Source organism: Callospermophilus lateralis, unplaced genomic scaffold (genome assembly GCF_048772815.1).
Source record: "Callospermophilus lateralis isolate mCalLat2 unplaced genomic scaffold, mCalLat2.hap1 Scaffold_2125, whole genome shotgun sequence".
NCBI lineage: Eukaryota > Metazoa > Chordata > Mammalia > Rodentia > Sciuridae > Callospermophilus > Callospermophilus lateralis.
In genome coordinates, this window is record NW_027513093.1 from 206,715 (window position 1) to 216,269 (window position 9,555).

Consider the following 9,555-nt stretch of genomic DNA (forward strand, 5'->3'; position numbering starts at 1 on the left):
AATTAAATGTCTCACATGCATTATATGATTTATTCCTAAGGAGAATGTAGTGATAAAGAGAAGGAAACTAAGGCTGTTTAACACCACGGCCCCTCCTATTTGAATACAGAATCTTGTCCCCATGCTTCTAGGAAGGCAGGAGCTTTAATGAGAAGTCAAGAGGTGGCATAGGAAGTAGAGATTCCAGGACAGAATTGGTGGTGGGGTGGGAGGTAGGTAGTGGTCAGGCAAGGAGTGAAATTAAGGTCAGTTGGGAGAGGCCCCTACACATGTGCTGCCCAAAATGGAGGAGGTCCTGATGCCTGCTCTAACTGAACTGTCTGTGTTTCACATAACCTTGAAGGTCTGTCTCTCACCAGGTCTCTTTCCTTAGTTCTCTCTACTCAGAGGCTCTCCCCTCTGGGCCTAGGGAGACTAAAAGTAACAAAAAGTAACAAAAAGGACATCCTTCTCATGAAACTGGAAGAACTGTGAAGCTACCTGTTAGAACAGGGATACTAACAATTTCATGGAGAACAAAAAGTACCACAAAGGCTTAGACATCTCTGAACCTATGCTTCATGATAAAAGACCCAGATCCTGACACCAAAGCATGACCAGAAAGAGAAAGCAAGGGAGTTCAATCATTCAAAAATAAACCAGGTGAAGGAGTTGACAGAAAACACTCGTTCAGTCTCAGGACTGATTTAAAACATATACTTATTCATTTATTTGACCATGTGTGTGTGTATATTTTGTTTATATATATAATCTTGCTGTGCACATAAGAGCATACACCATGCTTATTACATATGATATACATATACTAAATTGTATATCATATATACAAAATGTGTGTCTGTGTATGATTGCCAAATACTTATCTAAATCCATTTCTTCTTCTTCTGGACACAGAGATAAACTACATTTTCCTGAATCCTCTGCAGTTACAATTTCAGCCATATGTGACTCTACATTTGGCCCTTAGGGACATTCCACAGATGCTTCCACGCAGTTTTCTTCTTCTCAACACCAGGATAGATGGAGAGGAACCAAGAGTAACCTTGAATTACTCAGTTTGAGATGGCAGAGCTTCCATCAGCCTGGGCCCTTGAATAAGCATGTGGAGAAGGAATCTTAATCACTGAATCTTAATACATTTTTTATTGCTTGAGAGTTTATTTTTTACCATAATCAAGCCTCTTGTTTCTATTACACAGTTGAGAGTACCTTACTCTTGGGTAAACAATGAGGCACATGTCATGACAACTTTTTATTTTATTTTATTTTATTTTTTTATTGGTTATTCAAAACATTACAAAGATTTCAGAATCACATCGGTTACACATCCACATTTTTACATATAAATATATTCTAACATGTCTCCACTGCATCTCTCTCTCCCACTTCAATTCCTATGCTCATCTGCCTTTCTCTCTTAGCATGGGGGATGAAGCCACTTGTATCAGAGAGAAAGAGGATTATTTGAGAACATGTCTATCCACACAGTTTGCCTGCATAGGCATGCACTGAGCACTCTGCTGGTAGAAATTGACTCACCATGACTGGGGTTGTAGCTCAGTGGCAGAGCACTTGCCTAGCACATGTGAGGCACTGGGTTTGATCCTCAGCACCACATATGAATAAATAAATATTTCTAAAAAATGAAATTGACTCACCCCCTTAACTTTTCCTAAATTAGGCAGACTGAAGTCCATTATTCTGAATTCACAACCAAAAATCCATACCCCCCAAAGAAATAGAAATAAGATGCTACATTTTTAAAATATAGGTGACAAAAACTATGACCTTCATTCTTCCCAGCATTTCATTACTAGGTTAAGATAACAAGGGCACTTTCCCAAGGCCAAGGAAATAAATTTGGAAGCATTTTGGAGGTCCTGGCACCTCAGATACTGAAGTAATTTTTTTAGCATAGGTCAGGATGGGGAGTTATTGCATAATTTAATCAAAATCATATCGAATGGGACAACCTACACCACATGAAGCAAGGTGTAAATTGTAATTCTAACAAGGAACTGTATTATCTGAACCTCCCTCCTTCAGTCAGCTCAGTATCTCTACTATCAAGCTCTTATACTTGTCCAGTCTCTCTTTAAACAAATTCTAGAAAATGGAAGCAGCCCCAACTAGATACACTTCAAAGAAAAACAGTCTTATTTCCAAGTAAAATAGTTTTGCAGTAACTTATCTCATTCTTCTCTGGACACAGTTCAATGCCAGGTGGTTTGGCAGAACATTTAAAGTAGTAGGGATCAAGGTCTTGCTTCTAGTTCTTGTACCTTGTAACTGGTATCAGAAGATCAAAACCTATCAGGTCTCAGTTTTCTCATTAAAAAGCAAGAGGAAAGGATAAAGGAGCATGTCCCTATGGTGTGCATGTACACATATATAACAAAGCATCCCACTATTATGTATTATTATAATATGCCAATAAAACTATGGGGGGAAAAAGAGTCTCTCAATTCCTCTTCCAGCTCTCTCAGTTGGATGAGTATTGCCTTGTCATGCATCTTCTATCCAGGTTAATAACGAAAACCAATTCCTTTATTTTATGAGGTCCTTGTGTTCAACACAAAATCCATAGTTAATCAGGATTTTAAAATACTATTTTATAGTCAATCATGATGGAATTCACAGTGTGGGAATTGCTGAAAGAATTAAAAATAGGACTACATTATGATCCAGCAAACTTACTACTGTGTATGTATCCAAAAGAAATCGTATGTTGATATGCACTCCCATGTTTACAACAGCCAAGTAATGGAAACAAACTAGGTGTCTACTGACAAATGAACCAGTAAGGAAAGTGTGGCATAATGGAATATTACCCCACAATAAAAAAATGAAACTCTGGTATTTGCAGCAACACAGATGAACATGAAGGATATTATGTTAACTGAAAGAAACCAGACATAAAAGACAAATACTACATGTTATCATTCATGTGTGGAAGCTAGAAAAGTTCATCTCATATAGAGAGTAGAACAGTGGTTATAGAAGCTGGGAAGGAAAAGAGAGTGGCTGGTTAACCATACCAAATTATAGTTAGGAAGAATAAGTTCTAGTGTTCCATGGTCCAGTAGAGTAACTATATATAGTAGACAATAGTTTATTGTATGTTTCAAAATGGCTAGAAGAGAACATTATGATTTGTTACATTTAATTATATTTGAGGCACATTCTTTGATAAAGAAATACAAGTGTCTATGAAATTGCTTAATAGAAATATTTGAGAAGAAAAAAGATAGAAACAGTGGAAATTTATTGTTTCACTGTTCTGGAAAACAGAAGGTTCAAAGGAGAGTTTTGTTGAAAAAGTTACCTTTATATGGGAAATGAAAGACAGGGCTTTTAAAAAATCTAATAGTACACATTTCCTTCTTTCACTTAAATGAAAATAGCAATGAAAAACATGATGGACATATAATCATCAAATAAGATGGTGCGTGTATCAGCTGACAATGTCTATCATAATCACAAACTGGATGGCTCAATCAGTGGAAATTTATCATTTTATTCTTCTGGAAAACACAAGTCCAAACTTCTAGGGTTGTTTCCTTCTGAACATTGTAAGGAGAGAAAATGTTCCAGCATGCTCCTTGGTGTGTAGGTTGACATTGTCTTCTTGTGTCTCTTTATATCATCTCCCAATGTCAATTTTTGTGTCTACAAGTTTTCCCTTCTTATAAGGACCCAAGACATATTGGAAAAGGTCCTACCTTAATGATCTTACTTTAAATTTATTATCTTCTTAAAGATCCTGTCTTCAAATAATATTTCATTCTAGAGGAGGAGCATGGGAGGATTAGATGAACTCTAGATAGGGCAAAGAGGTGGGAGGGGAAAGAAGGGGGTATGGGGGTAAAAAAGAAGATGGAATGAGATGGATATCATTACCCTAAGTACATGTATGAAGACACTAATGGTGTGAATGTATTTTGACATATGAAAAATAGTGTTCTATATGTGTAATATGAATTGTATTGCATTCTGTTATCATGTATAACAAATTAGAATAAAATAACTTAAAAGAAAAAATTGTAAAAAAAAAGTCAGATTGCATTCTAAGTTACTGGGAATTGGGATTTCAATATATAAATTACAGGGGAATACAGTCAGCTTATAACAGTTTGTCAAAGTGTTTTTGTGAACAGAAAACTATCAAAAACAAATTAGCATTCACAATACTACATATTCCACTGGGTAACTGTAAGGATCCAAAGATATTGCTTATGAATACATGATTTCAAGGAAAAAATGTATTCTTAAGACACTTAGGAATGTGAAAATACATTCATAGGTATGGATTAAGATTATTAAATGTTTTCAAAAGACATTGATCAGGTGCTCACTTTGGCAGCACATATACTAAAATTGGAATGATACAGAGAAGATTAGCATGGCCCCTATGCAAGGATGACATACAAATTCATGAAGCATTCCATAATTTTTAGCACAGGAATTAAAATCAAGAAACAATGAATGGGATGGATTCAAACTCAAAAGCTTCTTCTCAGCAAAAGAAATAATCAGTGAAGTGAATAGAGAGCCTACAGAATGGGAACAAATTTCTAGAACATGCACATGAGATAGCGCACTAGTCTCTAGGTATTTAAAGAACTCAAAAATCTTAACACCAAAAAACAAACAAACAAACAAACAAACAAAAAAACTCAAATAAGTCAATCAATAAATGGGCCAAGGAAATGAACATACACTTCTCAGAAGATGATATACAATCAATCAACAAATATATGAAAAAATGCTCAACATCTCTAGCAATTAGAGAAATGCAAATCAAAACTAATCTAAGATTTTATCTCACTCCTGTCAGAATGGCAGCTATTAAGAATACAAACAACAATAAGTGTTGGCAAGGATGTGAGGAGAAGGGCACACTCATACATTGCTGGTGGGACTGCAAATTGTTGCAGTCAATATGGAAAGCAGTATGGAGATTCCTCAGAAAATTTGGAATGGAACCACCATTTGACCCAGTTATTCCACCCCTTGTTTTATACCCAAAGGACTTAAAAACAGTGTGCTACAGGGACACAGCCACATCAGTGTTTATGGCAGCAGAATTCACAATAACTAAATTGTGGAACCAACCTAGATGCCCTTAAGTAGATTAATGGATAAAGAAAATGTGGTATATATACGCAATGGAATATTACTCAGCATTAAAAGAGAATATAATCATGACCTTTGCAGGTAAATGAATGGAGTTGGAGAATATAATGCTAATTGAAAAAAAATTAAAAAATCAAATTCCAAATGTCTTCTCTGATACAAGGATCTGTAAACAAGTCAAGGTGGCTCCTGGCATTTTGCCAGAGGGAGTGGTTTGTGAAGTAATGCCAGTGAGCTATTAAGTGTGGAGATTCCTTATTGGTTGACTGCTGTATCTAGTTTATGTTAATTAAGATAATCTGTGTGTAATGTATATATACCCCTCCTGTCCTACAATAAATGGCTCCCACTCCAGCTGTATCAATCTACACAAGTTGCTCTTCATCCCCCCTGTTATTTTGCTGCAGCCGGACTGCGGCACTGAATCATAATGGTGATGCATGGGGGGCAGAGCATGGGAGGAACAGAGGAACTTTAAATAGGGCAAAGGGGAGAGGAAGGAGAGGAAGGCATGGGGGTAAGAAAGATGGTGGAATGAGATGAACATCATTACCTTAAATACATGTATAAAAACATGAATGGCATGACTTTACTTTGTGTACAACCAAAGACATAAGAAATTGTGCTCTATTTGTGTAATATGAATTGAATTTCATTCTGCTGTCACATATATCAAATTAAAATAAATAAAATTAAAAAGAGGAAAAAAAGCCATGGATTAGGTAGTAAGAAACATTTATGGCTCTTGCCTAAATTTCAAAAAAATAAATTGTATAATTAAAAGAGATAGCAAAAAGAAGACTCATATTTGAGTACAGGCTAAATATGTTTTATTTGAAATGTTTGAGAGCCTAAATGTGTTAGATGGTTTTGGATTTAGGAATATTCACAAAAACATTATGAGATGTCATGGAGGTGAGACCCAAGTTAAAATATGAAATTCATTTGTGTTTCACATGTCTTAAACACATAACCTGAAGATATTTTATACAACCTTTTATAATGCACCTGCATTTTGACTACAACCTATTACATGAGGCCAAGTGTGGCATTTCCCACTTGTGACATCTTACTGGCAATCAAAGAGTTTCAGATTTGGGTAAATGTCAGATTTCAGGTTTTTTTTTTTTTAATTAGGCATGTGCAAACTGAAGTATATGGAGGACAGCTGGAGCGAAAGATACAGAAGACTAGAATTAGAAGACAGAACCTAGGAAAAGATATGTCTAATGTGGAGAATATTATATTGTATTTTGTATATTGTACTATATTGTATTAGTACGTATAAAAATAATTTATTTTGTGTTATGTTGCCCCACTTTGTTCCTGAGCAAAATTAATGCCCAAAATCTTCATTTTGTTTTCAGTATGGTCAAATTTTGGAAAATTAGATATATTAATCAGGATTTTCCAGGGAAACAGGCCAGTGAAATAGAAGAGACAGAGAAATAATAGAGAATGAATCTTCTTATAAGGAATTGACCCACATGGTTATGGAAGCAGAGAGGTTTCATGATCTGCCATCTACTACGTGGAGACACAGGAAAACATTTTCATAGTTCTAAGGTTTGAGAACTAGAAAACTGATGGTGTAGACTCCAGTTCAAACCTAAAACCTAAGAACCAGGAGCACAGAGGGTAGGAGAAGACTGACATCCTAGCTAGAGCAGTTAAGAAAAGAGTGAATTTAATTTTCCTTGGCCTTTTTATTCAGTTTGGGCCCTCTAGGGATCAGATGGGGAGGGCCATTTGTTTTCCTCAGTTCAATTCCTGTGATGAGCTCTGTCAGAAACACTATCACAGACCCATCTCCAAATAATACTCAACAACTTTTCTGGGTATTCCATGGTCTAATTAAGTTGAGGAAGAAGATTAATCATCAGCTGGTGAAAGTGCTAAATAGTTCAACATTATTATGAAGATGTTCAGTGTTATAAGATAAAAAGTGAAGTTCCTAGTCATGGACCATGGAGATAAATTTAAAAACAAAATATCTGCTCATTTCTATTAAAATTGAGCTATCAGAGTTGTACACCATCTAAGAATTATACACTGTAACTTTTGAGTTATCACTTTTCCCCCAGATAGTTATCAGTGTCAAAAACAATTATAGTCAATTTTCTAAAGACTCTAAATTTTAGGTTTGGGTCTTAAAAATATGTATGATTGCCTCTTCATTTCACCAAATTTAGTTTTGCCTAATATTTCTTTCAGCTCAAATTCCTTTCTTTCTATTTTCTTAACCCTGTAAAATAGACCCTTGTCCACTCAAACAATTTTTCTTTTGTCTTAGCTTTTCACTATGCCTGTATTCTGTTTTAAAATAATTCATCTCTTTCATTGTGAAAAACTGCATTCACTTTTAAATGTTTTTCAAGTAATTAATAGTACAGCAGGGCTCACAATTAAAATAAACAAATAAAAACTGATATTTCTTTGCATGTGGGAAAATAAACAAACAGGTAACCATTAGTTCTCTCAACAAATATTTGTCATTTTATAAAGGCAGTCACTTGCTAATGATTAATATTTTAATTCTCCTACATTAAGCTTTATAGTGCTATTTTTTAAATTTAATAACTATGTTTTAATTGAAATCTTGAAAAATTAAGTACTTAACTTATTTTACCAACTCCCTCCTATTTCTTCTCTCATTTCTTTCTGGTAGAGTTGGCTGTATTTTCATGTCTTAATTGGAAAACATTGTATTTAAATAATATGCACGGTATAATCATTTTTGTATTTCTTCAACAGTTGACATTACCATTTGATTCTCAACTTTGAAGTATACAATAGCAATATCTACTTTTCTTTCCTTCATTGCTTAAAAAAATAAATTCAATCTTATTTGCATGTACCTTTACATCTTCAGTATTTATTTTGTTACTAAAATTACCCAGGTTTATACATTCATTCAAAAAGCTGAAGATCAATAAATGTATTTGTTTTATTATGACTATTCAGTATTTCAAAATACTGCAATTCATTTTCTTTAATGTAATTTTTAAAAATTTTCCTGTGGTTCCTGTTGCATTATTTCTACATTCTCTCATCTTCTCTGGAACTTTTAAGCATCTTTCCTTTATTATTCTCTTTATTATATGAGAAATAAAGGATTACAAATTTGAATTGGCTAACACTGGAAACCACGAGAAGTTAAGTGGCTGCTGCCCTGTACAAGCTGAAATATAAAGGGAGCTTAAATGACAATAGAGGCAGTAGGATCAGTTCAAATCCATCATTATTATGAGTAAAATAGAAGCATATGCCCTCCACAGAGTGTGTCAGTAGCATTATTTTGCATAGAAAGTATTGCATAATAACATATTTTCTATCATGCAAGTTCAAAGTTTAGAGATCATAAACCACTTTAAGTCATAGATATTTTACAGTTGACAAATGTGGTAAGCGCACACACATAAACACACCTATATACACACTAATTCAATAGTTGTGAGTGTTGTGTCTCATTTCTATTGTATTTTTCATAGCTACACTAAGATTTTTTACTAGATTTTTTAAAAAGTTGTGGGGATTAAAAACTCACTGAATTATAGGAAAGTGAGTGCTTTTCATAGTACGTATTCTTAATAGACAATAACTAATTGGGGCATGTATGTGTTGAGGATGTAGTGGTTAGTATTTGTAAAGGATGACCTTGACATGGTTTGTGAGGCTTCCAAAGCAATTACTGGAGAAACTGAGATGGAAAACAATGGCAAAGGCAGGGAGAACTGCTTGAATTAGTCCAAATCACATTGCTCAGCAGCATTTGATGACAGTTAACTTTTAATGAGGGAAGACACAAGGTAATTAAATCTTGACATACAATTATGAAAGAAAATATCAGGTAACAATCTTGGTATGCAATATAAAAGAAGAAAAGACATTTTTTTTCTCAAAACTTGCATGATGCTTTGTCACCTGAAACTATTCTTTATGAGTGCAGGGTGAAGGTCAAGGAGGTATCTCAACTCCATCAATCCTTTGGACAGTTACAAATGACCTTTCGCTTTCCATAAGACATTCAATATTCTGAATTGCAGGGCTACATTTTTCTGTGTTTAGAAAATGGCAAAATTGAAACCTTTCCTATTGCAGGAGGCTCACTTTTGTTGACTCTTGGGCCTTCTGTTCATTCCCAAAGCTTGTTGAGGTTATGATCTCATTTGCATTAACTACATATACTGGAGAAAAATGCCAATTTTATACTGTGTGTCAGAAAGAACTTGTATGATAACTGAATAACTTTTACTCCGGCTCTGTTATTATTATTAGAGAGTGTTAATACTTCTTATAAAATACTCTTATGATGTTTAACTTATGAGAAGTAATCCATGAGTTTTGCATTTACATTAACAGCTTATGTGGAAGAAGCTAGCAAGATTTTAATTCCCGACTTTCTCTTGTTTGATATTC

At 34.5% G+C, this 9,555-nt stretch overlaps 1 non-coding gene across 1 annotated transcript; it reads left to right on the top strand.

Moving 5' to 3' along the window:
• The first annotated feature begins 4,347 nt into the window (after window positions 1-4,347).
• Window positions 4,348-4,454, top strand: LOC143640391 (U6 spliceosomal RNA). Its single transcript, XR_013154921.1, has one exon. It is a non-coding gene; the product is annotated as a U6 spliceosomal RNA (small nuclear RNA).
• Window positions 4,455-9,555: the final 5,101 nt, after the last annotated feature.